General features: G+C 48.4%; 1 protein-coding gene across 3 annotated transcripts in view; it reads right to left on the minus strand.

Moving 5' to 3' along the window:
• DIDO1 (death inducer-obliterator 1) overlaps positions 1–17,305 on the minus strand; it is a 61,707-nt gene that overhangs the window by 39,560 nt on the left and 4,842 nt on the right. The window contains exon 1 of one of the 3 annotated variants that reach the window (XM_009215786.4): positions 10,255–13,868. The exons of the other annotated variants lie outside the window; for them this stretch is intronic. The gene's annotated coding sequence lies outside the window, so the exon portion shown is untranslated. Of the gene's footprint in view, positions 1–10,254; positions 13,869–17,305 lie in introns of those variants that run through there. 3 annotated transcript variants of the gene reach the window in all.

Below are 17,305 nucleotides of genomic sequence, written 5' to 3' on the forward strand. Positions count from 1 at the left end.
TTGACTGCTGTGTTTACTCTGAACACGTCCTTGCACTCTGGACCCATGTGCATGCTGGTCACCTGGATGACACGGGTTCAAGTTGCAGACAGAGATTCTCAATGTCCACACATCTCATCAGATAGCATAAAACAAACATTTCTTTTTTTCTGCTGCCCAGGCTGGAGTGCAGTGGTGCAAGCAAGGCTCACTGCAGCCTCAGCACCTCCCCCACCCACACTGCCACCAGGCTCAAGCGGTCTTCCCACCTCACCCTCCCCAGTAGCTGGGACTACAGGTCATGCCACCATGCCCGGTTAATGTTTACATTTTTTTTGTAGAGACAGGGTCTTACTATGTTGCTGAAGCTGGTCTCGAACTCCTGGGATCAAGCATTTATCCACCTCCGCCTTCCAGAGTGCTGGGATTACAGGTGTGAGTCACCTCACCTGGCCGATAATGTCAGGTCCAATCTCCACGAAGACTTTAGTTACTAGAAAGCCATCAAGTTTACGATGGCAGATACAAGTTTTCTAAACTTCCAATTTTCACCCCAAAGCTCAAATTTTATCCTTAGCAACAAATACTGTTCGTTCTTTCTTTGAGACATCTTTCATTTTGGACAAAACGCCTGCCACATGCCAAGTCTGAAAACTGTCCTCCGTCTGTTGTTCTGTCAGCTCCCAGCTCAATCCCCTAGGGCTGTGCGTGGACACTACCCACGTGGGGATGCAGCAGGAGCTTTATATGTGACTTGACATTTAATCACACAGAAAGTTAAAAAGATGAATGTTTGGGGGTTCCAAATGAATAAAATTAATATTTACTGCATCATCAGGGACATTATTTGGGAAAATTGGCATATTCTAAACATTTGGTGCCCATGCACGGTGCTGAAGAGGCTCCAATCTGCCCTGTGCCACCGGCGCAAATGTGAAACTCAACAGAACAGGCCTGTACTATTAAATGACTATTATGCAGAAGTCATCTTCACCTCTTAGCCCCAGAAAAGTCTTCAAGGACTTCCCCCTCAGGGGTCCATGGAACACAGAGAACTGTGGCAACATGCCATTTCTACCAGTTTAGGAGTACACTGGGTATGTGCAAAGCAATAATACATATCTATGCTTCAGACATCAGAAGAGACTTTAAACATTTCCCTCCACAAGCGTTCTGTAACTACCTGTTAATCTCCCCGCAGATTCCCCAACTCACCAAAACAGCAAGCAGCCAAAAGTGAAATTTCTTAAAAACCAAATAAAAATATCCTCCCGAAAGGTCAGCTCTATGCTACTTTAAAAAGCCCAACTACAACTATTACAAAAGCATGGGTGTGCAACCACCGCAAATCTGCGCGCTCAACTCGTACTACTCTAAAATCTGCTTGGAGTGATCAACTCAAGCGTGCCCACTTCCAGGCTGGGTGCAGCCACACGATCAGGGTGCACTGCAGCCTCCACCACACAAGTTCAAACGATCCTTCCAATCCTTCCGCCTCCACCTGAGGAGCTGGGACACCACAGGTGTGAGCCACGGTGCCCAGCCCCCACCTAAAGATTTTCAGTTCCAAAAACCTGAGACTAGTTTCTGAGTAATTAATCTCCAAGACACTTTAACATATGACATATGACCATAATTAAGTTTCTATTTTCATAACATCACACCTCCAGGAAAAGAGCTCTGACTTCTAAGCAGAAAGATAAAACAAAAATGCATATTTTACCTCGCCTGGTGGCAAACATTGTTTCTTCAAACCTCATAATCCCCTGAAACAATACTCAAAACAATTTTAACCCACCAGTCAGAAATTATAACGCTACAGTAAAACCTCACTATTCTAAACTTCATTATTTTGTTAACTCTCACAGGGTAGAGGCCAAAGTTTCCGTTTATTTCTATTTTGCCTATTAAGGGCCTCCTGGCTCATCAATCTGTTTATTATGCAGATGAGGAGGGAAAGAGAAGACACTAACTAAAAGTTCTTTAAACTACCACAAATGAAGGAAAGATTACCCAATAAAAGACTCTTGATAGCTCAGTTTTCATTAATAGAACAGTCACTAGGAGGATATACCTAAAAACTAGACATCCCCAAATGCGATGTGTTCTCCAGTCACCAGCAGCAGCCGTTCCTGTACCACGACAGCCCACTCAAAGCTTTACCAGCTTGCAGCAGGAAACTGTGCCACACTCACCAAACCAGGAGAGAGAGAGATCTGGGCCCACAAGGAAACGGAGAAGCCCAACTTTCATTTACTTCAGTATCTATGCAGACTCTGACTCAATTGCAGAGATTACATTTAAATCCTTCAGAAGGCAAATTCAAAGTTTTGCTGCTTACCAAGTAACACTGTCATTATAAAAATTATTCTGGGCCGGGTGCGGTGGCTCATGCCTGCACTTTGGGAGGCTGAGGCAGGTGGATCACCTGAGGTCAGGAGTTTGAGACCAGCCTGGCCAACATGATGAAACCCCCATCTCTACTAAAAACACAAAAATTAGCAGGGTGTGGTGGCGGGTGCCTGTAATCCCAGCTACTTGGGAGGCTGAGGTAGGAGAATCACTTAAACCGGGGAGGTGGGGGTTGCACTGAGCTGAGATTGTGCCTCCAGCCTGGGCAACAAGAGCAAAACTCCCTCTCAAAAAAAAAAAGCAGCAAGGGTGCCACAACACAGTATGTTTTTCACAAGGAAAATACAGAGAAAAATCCAGAAACAACCTATATTGTTGTTTTACATTTCTTGGGTATTTGTGTTTTTATAGATACACGGAGACAAAAAGCAAAACTTGTTACTGAAAAACCTGCTGAGGACTAACGCTTTGGTCAGCCCTGGGCTACAGCCAGGCTGCCAAGTTCCCAAGCTCCCCGGTGGGAACTTGCAACAATTCTGCCATTTCCCTCTATCCACTTTCTCGTGCAAAACACAGGCTTGTGACCTTGGTGGGCAACTCAGGTGGGAAATTTCAACTCTCCAAATGAATGCCAGGAACCAGAAACAGTCACATAAAATCATTTATCGAGGTTAAGGAGAAGTGAGGTTTATTGTTCTCTATTTAATGGCTGGACATAAAGTTTCCTAAACTACTACCTTTGATGGGCTCCTCTTGCCTCTCAGCAAAAAAGAAAATATGGTTTCAAACACTAAGATACAGCCCCAATTCTATATACCAGGATTCCAGCTGCCTAATAAAAGGTTACCGCCCGGGCCTTGGTGAGGACCACAAGGCACAGGTTCTTGTCCCCATGAAGAAATCCACCTCATGCCACGTGTGTGGCAGTGTGAGCTCTCTGGAGACCATGCGGGATAGGGTGCGCTTCGGGAGGTCATCCCCGCAGGGTACTGCGTGGGCTGCTTCCCCTCAAGCGCATCTGTTTATTACAGGTTTAAATCACTGTTCCTTTATGTCTTCCTTGGTCCACACCCTTAGAGACCTGCATAATTCCATGGCCCCAAGCACAGCCTACCCTTGCCTCCCACCCAACCCCTGATTTTCACTGCTGCAAGAGTTGCTGCTGAGGATTCGGCAAGCGGATGTGTAGGGCACTTTGAGGGAGAGGTGTGTACTGGAACAGCTTTACAGGTGACAGCGAATCAGACTGATTCCACACTTGCCCCAAGTGGCAAGCACGTGGTTGAACCACTAAAAACTGTTCAAAGACACAGCTTATCTTCCTAGAAGTCATCAATTTCCCCAAGTGTTTACAGCCAACTATTTTACAACTCCTAGAGAAGTGGTTCTCAAAAAGGGTGGTCCAGGGGTCCTTTTGGGAGGCCCACAGGATCAAAGCAGTCTGCACAACACTAACATTCCGTGCTGTTTCCACAGTCACTCTGAGTATATGCTAGAGCATTTCAGAAGCTGAACGAAGATGACACCAAGTTTGAATTCGGAAGGAGATGTGCAAATCCAGCAGCTGTCAGTTAAGCCAAAGAGATTTGTGAAAACAAAACAAAACCATCTTTCTCATTAAATTGTTTTGGTCATTGAAAACAGGTTCCACAAAATGTTACTTATGTTAATATATAATGGTTTACAATTTTACTTATTTATTTTGAGATGGTGTCTCGCTCTCACCCAGGTTGGAGTACAGTGGCACCATCTTGGCTCACTGCAACCTCCACCTCCTAGGTTCAAAGGATTCTCCTGCCGCAGTCTCCAGAATAGCTGGGATTACCGGCGTGTGCCACCACACCCAGTTATTTTTTGTGTGTTTTTAGTAAAGAAAGGGTTTCACCATGTTGGCCATGCTGGTCTTGAACTCCCGACCTCAGGTGATCCGCCCACTTTGGCCTCCCAAAGTGCTAGTATTACAGGCACCAGCCACCGTGCCAGGCTGGTTTACAATTTTAAATAGAAGGCACTTAAGCATTTAAATGACTTATTTTTAAATGTCAAACATGGTGACTATCAACAGATATAACAAAAGCTCTTCGGAGTCTTCCACGCTTTTTAGGAGTGTAAAGCAGTCCTGGGTCCAGCCAGTCTGGGAACCACTGACACAGAGCAGCGCCTTCCACTGCTGGAGCCAGAAAGGCTGATCCCCGACTCACAAGAGCAACCCCGAGGCCCAGCCAGTCTGGGATCCACTGACACAAAGCAGCGCCTTCCACTGCTGGAGCCAGAAAGGCTGATCCCCGACTCACAAGAGCAACCCCGAGGCCATTCCGGTTCAGTCAGGATCCTCGTCGCAGTGACAGGTACTGCTTTCACATTCGGTTGTTCCAGACACCCCGTCTATTCTCATTCAGTTTCATGTGATTACTGACAAGGCCAAGTGAGATGATGTCCACCTAAGTTCAGGTGGAGAGAATGCAGTTTCTTCTTTAAAACCCCTTCTCTCACATGAATTTGCTTCTCAAATTGGAGCTGCAGCCAATTTTTTTGTTGTTGTTGAGATGGGGTCTCTGCCACCCAGGCTGGAGGGCAGTGGAGCGAATAATCAGGGCTCACTGCAGCCTCAATCTCCCTGGGCTCAGGTTATCCTTCTACCTCAGCCTCCCTGGTAGCTGCGACTACAAGCATGCACTACAGTGCCCGGCTATTTGTATATATATAAATTTATAAATTAATGTTGTACATCTATATATTACATACATAATATAAATTATATGTAAATATAAAAAAATACATAAATTATAAATAAGTTATACATATACATAAAAATTATATATATGAATATATATATATATATATTCCCCCCCCCAACCAATAACAGGGTTTTGCCATGTTGCCCGGTCTGATCTCGAACTCCTGGGCTCAACTGATCATCACGCTTCAGTCTTCCAAAGTGCGTCAGCCCTCACACCCAGCCTGGAATTCCAACTCATGAAGGTCACAGCCTAAGGGGCAAAATTACTGCTTGGGGACCTTGTAAACTCAAAAGTCAAGAATTAACTTTGTATTTCAGCTGGAATCTTCCTTTCTTTCCCCGGGATTGAGAGGCCAATATCTAGTTCTGTTTTAGGGGGTAGGGGGACGGTCCCAGCTGAAGACAAAGAGGAGTTTTGACATAAAAGGGTTTTTTTTTTTCTGTATCCGTTTTTACATGTACAGCTGGATTCGACAGAGTCAAACATGTATGACAAGCAACTTCCCGGGCCCCCAATCACTGCTGCATGGGTAGGAAGAAGTGAGCAGAAAGGTGTTTTACTACTGAAACATGTGAAAGGGAAAACCTTATCTTTTAGTTACAGTCTAGCAAATCCAAAGAGGCCAGGCTAGTGTCTACCTGGCCCGTGTCTCCAGGGTCTTGGGAGTATCTCTGGGGCCCACTCCCCTTGGTGCAGGTTCCGCGTTCCCAGTCCTGACAGCTGCAGCCAGCAGTGCCCACCCCCACCCAGACATTTACAAACAGGACAAGTCCTCAGTTAAGCAGATGGGAGGTTGGGGGGCTCAAGGGGGAACCTGTCTATGAATGCAGGGTTAGACCCCAGCTGCAAATGGTAACAGCGGCAGTGGGGCAGCAGGGGGGAAGGGGCCCACAGTGTACCAGGCAGTGCATCTGTCTACAAATGCGGGGGCCACAGGGTACCAGGCAGTGCATCTGTCTACAAATGCGGGGGCCATAGGGTACCAGGCAGTGCATCTGTCTACAAATGCAGGGCCCACAGTGTACCAGGCAGTGCTTCTAAGGGCTGCACTTTCCTGTCTGTGAAATGGGGATGGTAATGACCTCACAGCTTCCTACAAGGTTTTCTGAAGCGACATGTCAAGTGCCAAATCATCTGTGGCAAGTGTGCAACAGATGGTAGGTGCCACCTGAGAAAGTGACACAGCCTGTGCTGGCGAGGGTTTGGAGAAATGCCCTCTTAGGTGAGTCTATTTGTCCGACATATTTGCCAACAGCCCCATATGGGCTTGGCACAGGGAAGAGAGCAGGAGACATACTGTTTTCATAGAGGGCAGGGAGTGCTTCACGGTGACCCAGAAGAAATAAGCAGGAAGTACACACAAGCTTATGAGGTTTTTTTTCTCAGAAAGGTGACAAACTGAATACAAACTAACACACTACTTTGAAAAATCAAGAAACATCTATATAGTGAAATTCTTTTTTTTTGGGGGGGGGGGTGAGGGGTAGACAGAGTCTTGCTTTGTCACCCAGGCTGGAGAGCAGTAGCACAATCACAGCTCACTACAGCCTGGAACTCCTGGCTTCAAGAGATCCTCTGGCCTCAGCCTCCCAAAGTGCTGGAACTACAAGAGCGCATCTGCACGCTTGGCCTAAGGGAATTCTTTTTTTTTTTTTGAGACGGAGTCTCGCTCTGTCACCCCGGCTGGTGGGCAGTGGCCGGACCTCAGCTCACTGCAAGCTCCGCCTCCCGGGTTCACACCATTCTTCTGCCTCAGCCTCCCAAGTAGCTGGGACTACAGGCGCCCGCCACAATGCCTGGCTAGTTTTTTGTATTTTTTTAGTAGAGACGGGGTTTCACCATGTTAGCCAGGATGGTCTCGATCTCCTGACCTCGTGATCTGCCCGCCTTGGCCTCCCAAAGTGCTGGGATTACAGGCTTGAGCCACCGTGCCCGGCCGGGAATTCTTTTCTTTTCTTTTTTTTTCTTTTTTTTTTTTTTTTTGAGACAGTCTCACTGTCACCCAGGCTGGAGTGCAGTGGTGCCGTCTTGGCTTACTGCAACCTGGACCTCCCAGGTTCAAGCGATTCTTCCACCTCGGCCTCTCAAGTAGCTGGGATTACAGGCAGGTGCCACCAAACCCAGCTAATTTTTGTATTTTTAATTAGAGACAGGGTTTCACCATGTTGGCCAGGCTGGTCTCGAACTTCTGACAAGTGTCTTGGCCTCCCAAAGTGCTGGGACACCAGGCATGAGCCACCATGCCCGGCCTGGAATTCTTTAAGGGCGATGAATCATCACACGCACAGCCGTGAGAAAAACTCCTTGGCACGTGATTGGGAGCCGGGGACACGCTGGCCGGGGCAGTGGCCACAGCCTCCAACACATCCCGTTCACCAGTGCAAAACAGCTGTGGTGTGGAGCTTTTCAGGACAGTGCCCTTTCTGGTGTTTTTACTATTTTTACAGAATGTTTAAGTTTCCCGTATGTGTATTATTTTTGTAACCAAACACATTAAGGTATCTTCATTTCGGAAAAAAAGTTGATCTTATTAAAAAGGTACATTAAATACCACTTAAATGTCTCTATCAGTATATGCAAAACAAAACCACGGCATCAAAATTTGATACCCATGGAAAGAAATGCCTCCTTTACAATTTAACACACGATTATTACCACCTATTAAGTTTTATGGTCATGGTTACAGAATTCTTATCAAAATATGTGCAATTATCTATTCACATAACAACTTACTCTCAAAATTACTACTCAAAAAATAAAATGAGGCCTACACAACACAGACTGTCTCACAGATGAGTGTCTACACATACATGAAATAAGCAAATCGGACTTTGTTCTTTGACCTCCTCTTTCCCAATTAGTACATTTCCATTAACTGTTTATCATAGAACCTTTGTAATGCAGTTAACGTACATCATTTGATAGTAGCCATAAGGAGGCTGATCTTAGTACCCACCACTGTAAGGGACCCCATCATTTAAATAAGAAAGGTAAGTGAGAGACTCTGTTTACAGAGAATTTCCTAGTGGGCTTCTAAGCCTCCCAGGCAAGTGGAGAGTGCAGGGACCACGGATAGTAGGGAGTCACCTGTTAAACACATTCAATCTTTGCTCTTCAAGAGCCAAACAAGCCACTTGGTATCATGGGACAGGTATACAAAAAGGAAAAATGTGCCTTGTTTACAGAGATTCCAAACAATGAAGACGTGGCACAGCTTAAAAATAAACACCAAAAAGAAGCACCCCACTGGGCTCCACAGAACTGACCTTAAGAAATTATGACCCTAAGGCTGTAGAAAAACTCACAATATCAACAGCAGAACCTGCCAACTTCACCGCGAAACAAAACGGGAGCCAATGCCCATTCCAATCATTCCCTCCTCACATGAAGAAACTCCACCACCCTTCAAGGCCCAACTGATGATACACACGTCCTAGACAAGCCATTGTGATGCTCACACATACACATGCAACATGGGCTGGGCTGTCTGGTAACCATGGGTACAGCTGGGCAGTCAATCACAAATTATCTTATTTGTGCCCTGTCTTCTCATCACAGCACAATTTGCTCTGCTTGACATAGTCTGAATTCAACCACCTACTAATAAGGGTCAGCCTCTGGTGGAAAGCCTGAAGAAAATTCAAGATATACGCTTTTCCAAAACAAGATAAGAAGTATGGTACTCATGAAACTTGTTGAAACAAGTCTACAAGAACAGATACCTCCTCCCCATGTACACAGCAAGTAGGAAACCAAGTGTGCATTAGGCAGGGAGTTTCACAACAGGGCTGTGTCTGTCTTCCTGGGTGACACTTCTGAGATGTCTATGCTGTATTTAAAATAGAAAAATAGTGGAATAGTCACAGACACACATACAGATACAAACAGTAACCCAAAGGGCCACTAACGAGCCCTAGGCTCCAGGGTAAATGGGTTGGCAACACCTGATTTAAAGGAAGAAGGTGGAATAATCTCAAGTTCCCCACTGAACTTGTCTCCAGGAGGACTGGGACAGGGGCCACCTTGGTCACTGCTGTATCCCTCGTGCTAACACAGTATGCAATGAATGTCCATTAATAAAACGACTGTATTTACTCCTTAAAACGCACTGCTAAGGACCTTTTCACTGCTGAGAACTGTATTTCAACCAAGTCATACGTGGCCCTAGGGAAACCATGCAAAACGAGGTATAGCTAGGCTATGTGAATATACCGAAAAGGCGTTCCCATCTGCCTTTCCCTTCTCTAAGTCCCCGAGTACACTAGGCTCAAATCTCATTCCATCAGCAGGCAGATGACATGGATATCGATGGCCCAGGCACAAGTTAAAGAGTATTTTCAATAACTGGTAACTCTGTAAGCTACTACTACCTATGGCCCAAACTCTAAACTTAAATATTAAGGTGCTTTATTCACAGCAGAAAAGCCGGCCCTGACCTCCACTGTCTCAGAACCGCGAGAAGGAGCCCCGGACGCCGCAGCCGAGGCAGCACGGGCACCCCACCCGCCGAGCGCAGGAACTGGCCTTTTCGGCTTCCAGGGTCACTGGAAGGCAAAATGTGTCACAGATACGGCCAGTACACACCAACGCAACAAACGATTCCACAAAAAAACTGAAAACCAGCGCGAGGAGGTAAGGACATATTCTTTAGGAAGCGAAACCCCGCTCTTCGCGCTTCCCGCAGCGCCAGCCGCCCCGCAGTGCCGGAATCCCCCGAAGGCACGCCAGAAGCTAAGCCGGCCACGGGGTGGCCGCACCCAGGGCCCGGGAGGAAGCGCCAAGGCTCCCGGGGATGCTTAGGGAAATCAGCTGTGCAGCCCCCCGAGCCCAGGGCCGCACTCGCCCAGGCCAGTCTTGCGCTCCTCCCCGCGAGCAGCCTCCCTGACTTCCACCCTCGAAACCGTTCCTGCCGCGACCACAGAGTGCTCGCCAGTCGCCTCAACCTCACGCAGCCCACCAGGGCCGGCGTCTGAAGCCCGCGCCCCCTGCCCGGGGCTGGTCTCACCGGCCCCGCCCGCTCGCTCGCTCGCTCCCTTCCGCGGCCGCCATCTTCTCGGCGGGAGCGGCCTGTGAGGGATCCGCGGCTCTCACCGGCCGGGCTCCGATGCCGGCCCCGCCCCGCTCCCAAGGGCGGCCCAAGAGGCAGCCGGCTCCTCTACCCGGCGCCCGGGACGCCACTTACCGCAGGCCGCAGGCCTGTAGGGTCTCGCAGCCATTTCCCCGAACGCCGCGGAGTGGGCGGCCGGCCACCGAGACGGCGCGGGGCTAGAGCGGCGCCCCAGGCTGGGAAGCCTAACCCCGTACTGCGCGCATGCGCCCGTCTTCCCTACCTGCACTTCGGGTGCGTCCTTTGGGTCTGCACTGACGATGACTTGGTTGCATCCTTTGTGGATGCCTTATTTCCCCGACCCCAAGGGTGAAAGCTGGAGCGCTGCCCTTGCGGGGATCCCTCGGAACAGCTCGGGCAGGGCAAAGGCGGAACGTGGATGCTAGCCCTGAGGGACTGCACTCCGCCAGGATTTCGCTCTTAAGACCGATAAACCCTTCAAGTCGGTGGGGATAGGAAGCTCCTGGGCTAAATTTGTAAGAGGTGTGGGGGGCGGGGACGGAGGATAATGGAAGAAAAGGCCCAAGTTTTCTCTTTCAGATTGTATTTCTCAAACCGCAAGCCCCTGACGGCCTCCGCTGGGAGTGGCAGGGAGCGGCGGGGTCCAGGCGTGGGCGGGGTTTCTCTCCAACTTGAAGACCCTACCCAGCTGCCTCCCCACCCCAAGCTCGGCGCCAGAAACCAAGAGCGTGGGGTCGGGGGAGCCGAAGGAGCACAGCGAGGAAAGGAGGCGGGCACGCTGGACCTCTAGGCCCCAGGGACCTTGGCGGTGTCCCACCATGTCAATCCTACACTCAGAACTACTGACCAGTAGCTAGAACTCAAAAAGAATGCATGGATATGTTTGCCCACAGGGGTTGGAGGGTACGATTAGACATTTACAATCAAGAGAGGGGAAAGTGAGGTATGGTAGATGTTAACCTTCCATGTGGATTTTCTTCAATTCGCTCAATAGTAACTAGTGTGACACCCCATCACCTGTCTGTCCCCAGATACTGCAGGAAAGAGACTGGGAGGGGGCAGGAGGGGCAGCTGCTGCCTTGAGGCACCAGGGGCACTGGCCACTTGCTCCGAGGGCAGGGACTTGTAGGGGGAGGTGGCCCCATTGCTTCCGCTTCTGTGAACCACTAGTGATACGCTACCTGGAAGCATGCACCATCTAGCCTTTGGCGTCCGCCCTGGTCAAGAGCAAAAGGGGCCCAGAGTGCCGTAAAGCTGCCCCTAATACAAAGAGGCTTCTGCGATGCTTCCGTGGATGAACCAGGGGGCTTTGAGGCAGGTGTGCTTTTTAAAATACTACCTCTGAAGATTACAGGGTCTGCCAGTTTCTGAGGCGGACTTAGTTTTCTTCAAAGGAATACAACGCAGCTTGTTTCTGCTGGTGTGGCCCATTAGGACCACATTAATGGAATCTGGCAGGGATGGCCTTGACAGTCTTCCATCTTGAGTGTGTCTTCAGGTTGCAAAGAGGGGTTTTTGCCCTCAGACACGGGGTAGTGGGAAGCTTAGACGGGGTTGAGACCACCTTTAACAAGCACTGTGGTCTTGGGCGAGCTCTCTGTTAAAAGAGGGCTCACATGCTGAGGTCCAGGTGAAGACCACATGAGGCCTCCCTACAAGAGGCTCTCTCTGAATCCAACTGGTATGGGGGAACCTCAGCCCACTCTCTTTTGCTGAGGATCTTTAAACCAGCCTCAATTTCTTTCTGCAAGACGGTGAGATTTTAAGAGATTTTAATTCTTGGGTGCAGTTTCAGGTTGGGCACTCAGGAGAGATAGATGGAAAGGCACTAAGGGAATAGAAAGAGTGGACAAGGCGGCTCAGGGACAAGAGAACCAAGAGAAACAAAAAGGCAGGAATACATGAGTAAACGGAACGCTCACCGCAGTGCTCAGCGATACGCAGAATGCCTGCCTTCCTGCAAGTCCAGAGGATACTGGAACCTGCCTCTCGTTCTCATCTCCCCCGCCACCCAGAAGCTGGCTCAGCTGTGGAGGCCTGGCCAGACTATCCACTCTGGCCTTCCCCCCCTACAAGGTGATGAAGTCAGCCTATCCCAGCTTACCTGCCGTCACTACTCCTGGGAGCTGCCCTCCCTGGTGAGAAAGGCATTTGGAGAATCTACAGTCTGGGTATTTGAATTTGAACTCCACTAGCAAAAGAATGCTTTTTCCTAACCGAATTTATGTAAAAAGTAAAACCCAAAGGAGGAAACAAAGTCTTCAGTTGTTTCGATAAATTGTTCCTTAAATATTCCCAATCCACAAACAAAACCCCACAAATAGCACCGATTTACAACAGGATGTGGCCCCGAAAGCAGGAAGGGGGCCAAGAGCGCTCCAGCAGGAAGTTTAATAGGTGGTCCATGGAAAAAAAACACGATGGGTGCATCACAAATAGGTGTAAACAGTACACTTTTGTAACGTGTAGACACCAGTTTCTGCAACACACACGCCACGCAAAGTTTAAGGAAAGTTTTTGAAAGTACAATCCGGAAAACTCAGCAATTCTTTAAAAAAAACAAAAAAAAAAATTGCTTTCCGCGGTTATAAGCCTCCTCCATTGGGACTCGGGGTCCGCAGCAGAATACCCTGATCCCAAAATAAAAATACTATGACAAAAATACTCCAGCAGGCAGCCGGCTTTACTTGGTTTAAAGTCGGATTTCGCTCAGTGCCGTGAAAGCGAAGGAGCGCCAGCGCTTCCCGGCTCCGCACAGTTCTCTCGGCGGAGAGTTCCCGCCCTCTCCAAGAACCGGAAGCCGGACAGCGTCAGGACGTTTCATTCTTCTCACTTGGGATTCAGAGCCGCTAAGCACAGGGCCCCCGCCGAGGCCACCGGGCAGCGTCCAGGTCTCCCCTTTTTGAGGGGAGCAGCGGCGGAGGGGCACGGGCAGGGACGACGGCGCGGCGCGCTTGGGCCTCGGCGCTGAGCTCCTCCTCTGCTCGCTCTGGAGGACGCCCGCAGGATTCTTGCAGACTTCCGCCGAGGCAGGATGGAGGCCTGCAGTGATGCATCCTGGGCCCGCGACCCGCGCGGCCGGAACATAGTTCTTTCTGGCCGGAGACCGACCCGGGCCTGAGTCGTGTCTGCGCCAGGCGCCCCACGCCGTGCTCCAGGGACTCAGTGCCCGGCGCGCTGGGGCTGTATCGCTAGCCACTTGGGGCAGGAAAAAGGAATCACAAAATACAACCCTCTCCTTTACCCAGGAGGAGAACGTGGATTCCCGGTGGCGGGGAATATATATATGTGTGTGTGTGTGTGTGTATATATATGCATATATGTATGTGTGTGTATATATATGCATATATGTATGTGTGTGTATATATATGCATATATATATATGCCTACTGTTTTCTTATTGCTAACAACTTCAGCCACTGTGTGCTGTGTGTGTTGTTGTTGTTGTTGTTGTTTTGGAGAAACTGAATTTTCATTACTTTTACATTGTATAAGGCCAGCTAACTTTAACAGTTAACTTTAGATAAATCAAGTCACCAATGCTAAAAGGTGTCACAATCAGATCGGCCACTACTTCCCCTCAAAGCAAACAGTAAAGCACTGCCTTTGGCTCCTTTAAAGAATATTAGCCAGATTTGCCGGGCGCAGTGGCTTACGCCTGTAATCTCAGCACTTTGTGAGGCCGAGGCGGGCGGATCACCTGAGCTCCTGAGGTCAGGAGTTCAAGACCAGCCTGACCAACATGGTGAAACCCCATCTCTACTAAAAATAGAAAAATTAGCCGCGCGTGGTGGCGGCGCCTGTAATCCCAGCTACTCGGGAGGATAAGGCAGGAGAATTTCTTGAACCCACTGCACTCCAGCCTGGGAGACTCTGTCTCAAAACAAAACAAAAACAAAAAACCAAAAAAACAAAACAAAAAAACCCAGATCTTTGTCTACCAAAGGGCAAATGCCACGTTTGTGCATCACTGAGCAACAGCACTGCCAGAAAAGGCAACTTCACAGAACTCACCCACTCAGTGAATTCCGCTGAATGCTGTTTTGAGACAACCAACACAGAGGGGGAGTATGGAGGACAGTGGGTGGTAAGTTAAGGGGAACTGACAGGATGGAAAAGGGCCAGGAAACAAAAGAATTCAAGGAAAAACAGAAACAGAAGTTACACTTCGTGTTCCAACCCCGAAGACCTCTAGAAAGCCGTGGGATGTGATGGAGCTACATGTTCTATGCAGCATATGAGAATCATACCAATTTTCTGTCTTTTAGGCAAAAGAATAAATGTGAAATACGAAAAAGGGAGGGAAATGAGATGGGAGGAGGGCATCACCCCCCTTAAATGCTGTACCAAATTACTATACATACTGCATTTTTGTAATTAGCATTACGGACAGTGTCTTATCATTTGAATGTTACTAGAAACCTGTGCTATGACTTTTAACTAGAAAAACAAGGGATGAATCTTTCTTTGATCACATTAGCCTCTGTACGTTACTCAAGGCAGCTGCAATGAACTTACAACAATATCCACAAACAAGGCAAAAGGAACTTCTCATGGTAGGGAACTGAATCTGAATGTGTTACTCTCTCTTTTGTCATTTTCCAGATATCTTTAGAAAGAATGAGCTGCATGGCCGGGTGCGGTGGCTCACGCCTGTAATCCCAGCACTTTGGGAGGCCGAGATGGGCGGATCATGAGGTCAGGAGATCGAGACCATCCTGGCTAACACGGTGAAACCCCGTCTCTACTAAAAAAATACAAAAAGCTAGCCGGGCGTGGTGGCGAGCGCCTGTAGTCCCAGCTACTCGGGAGGCTGAGGCAGGAGAATGGCGTGAACCCGGGAGGCGGAGCTTGCAGTGAGCTGAGATCCGGCCACTGCACTCCAGCCTGGGCGACAGAGCAAGACTCCGTCCCAAAAAAAAAAAAAAAAAAAGAAAGAAAGAATGAGCTGCAGTTTGTGGTGTTGCTTTCCTTGAGACAAGGTCTCACTCTGTCGCCAGGCTGGAGTGCAGTAGTGTGATACTGGCTGTCTGCAACCTCCTCCTCCCAGGCTCAAGCAACCCTTCTGCCTCAGCCTCCTGAGTAGCTGGGACTACAGGCGCAGCACGCCTGTAACCGCACCTGGCTAATTTTTGTATTTTTTGTAGAGATGGGGTTTCACTATGTTGCCCAGGCTGGTCTCGGACTCCAGGGATCCACCCGCCTCTGCCTCCCAAAGTGCTGGGATTACAGGCGTGAGCCACCGCGCCCGGCCCGAGCTGCAGGGGCTCTGTGTCTTCCGCTAAGGAGAGAACGGATTCACGCAGAACCGCGCTCATGCCCCCTTCCTCTGAGAATGTTTCATGTTTCTCTTCGCGGTCTAAGTTCTCCCTATGAGGTCAGTGAAAAGTAAATAAAGACAACTTTGGAATAAATTAGTATTTTAGTAAGTATAAGGCAAAAAACTATTTATTTTTGAGTGGTTTTATCTCAACCGTCTTTAAAGGAACACAGCAAACAAGAAAGCCGAAAAAACGCTTTCACAGATTCTGACAGAGTAAGAGTAAAGTGGTTGCACCCAAATAGGATATTTGCCCTTACAGGCTATTCACACCACGGAATATAGACCACGGAGAAAGGGGAAACGAACCCATGGATGGCTGAATACCTGCACCTGCTGGTGAGCACCAGGAAGAAGGTGCAGGGATGTCCATGAGGTCAGAGGCAGCCATCAGTTCCAGACGCAATGGGCCCTGGCCCCATTCCTGTGCCTTCTGCCTAACCTCAATGCCTCCAGAGTATGGGACCTCACGGGGAGGGATAGGGCTACAATTGTGCAGACTATAATTACAGACTTTTTTCTTAAATGAAAACACTTTAAGAAGTGAAAGAGACTTCAGTAACCTTCCAGAATTTGTCCAGATAGGATTAACTGTATAAATTAATTCCTGTTCTTGCTTAGTTCACAAAAACAAAATGGTAAAACTGAGAGTGTGTTTGGAGAAAATACCAACAATAACAACAAAGGCTGAGCTATCAGCAGTTTCCAAAAGATACCCAAATGGGAACTTGAGATTTTTTCCCTTCTTTTAAGAAACAGCAGGGAGGTCTTGCTTTGTTGACCTGGCTAGTCTCAGACTCCTGGCCTCGAGGAATCCTCCTGTCTCAGCCTCCCCAAAGTGCTGGGATTATAGGTGTGAGCCACCCTGCCTCTTTCATTCCAATAGGAAAGTATTTAAAGAGTAAATGTAGAGCCAGGCACGGTGGCCCACGCCTGTAATCTCAACACTTTGGGAGGCCCAGGAGGGAGGATAACTGGAGCCCAGGAGTTGACGGCCAGCCTGGGAAACACAGGAACTCTATGTCTACTTCTACCTGCCCATCAGACATGTGATCACAACAGCTGCATGCATACAAAGAACTTAAGACACAGAAAGAACTATCCACATGTATGTGTGTATATTTATATATATATTTTGTTAATTTTCATTAAAAAAATCCCAAACCAATAACTGTCTATCAAATCCTAACCAGCCAGGTTCAAAGTGCATAATCAAACTCAAACGAAATAGTACATTACATGATGCTTTGACCATGTACATTGCTACTCAAAACACTCTTTGGCCTTTCCCACTGGTCTGCAATGGCAGGACTGCATCACCTTCCCTCCTGCCATGCGTGTTTCAGGTAACAGTATATGCTAGATAGCTTATGTCTCAACCTCAGCAGCAGTTAAAGGTTTAAAAAAAAAAAAAAAATCAAGGAAAGATTATTCTTGCTCTCACCCAAACAAACTTACAAAATATTCAGTGCTTTCTGACTGAGTGGTATAATCTAGAAAGGGAAATAAAATCAGGCAAATAGAGGGAGGGGGAAGGGCACCTATATCCAACAATCGCCAGTTAAAGATGCTCTACAGGGTCTGGGTTCACCAAACACATGGTGTCAGAATATGTGCAGCAGGGCAGGGGTGGTGGCTCATGCCTCTCATCCCAGCACTTTGGGAGGCCGAGGCAGGCGGATCACCTGAGGTCTGGAGTTCGAGACCAGCCTGACCACCATGAAGAAACCCTATCTCTACTAAAAATACAAAATTAGCCGGGCGTGGTGGCACACGTCTGTAATCCCAGCTACTCAGGAGGCTGAGGCAGGAGAATTGCTTAAACCGGGAGGCGGAGGTTGTGGT

The sequence above is a fragment of the Papio anubis genome, chromosome 16, assembly GCF_008728515.1.
Source record: "Papio anubis isolate 15944 chromosome 16, Panubis1.0, whole genome shotgun sequence".
In the NCBI taxonomy this organism is placed as follows: domain Eukaryota; kingdom Metazoa; phylum Chordata; class Mammalia; order Primates; family Cercopithecidae; genus Papio; species Papio anubis.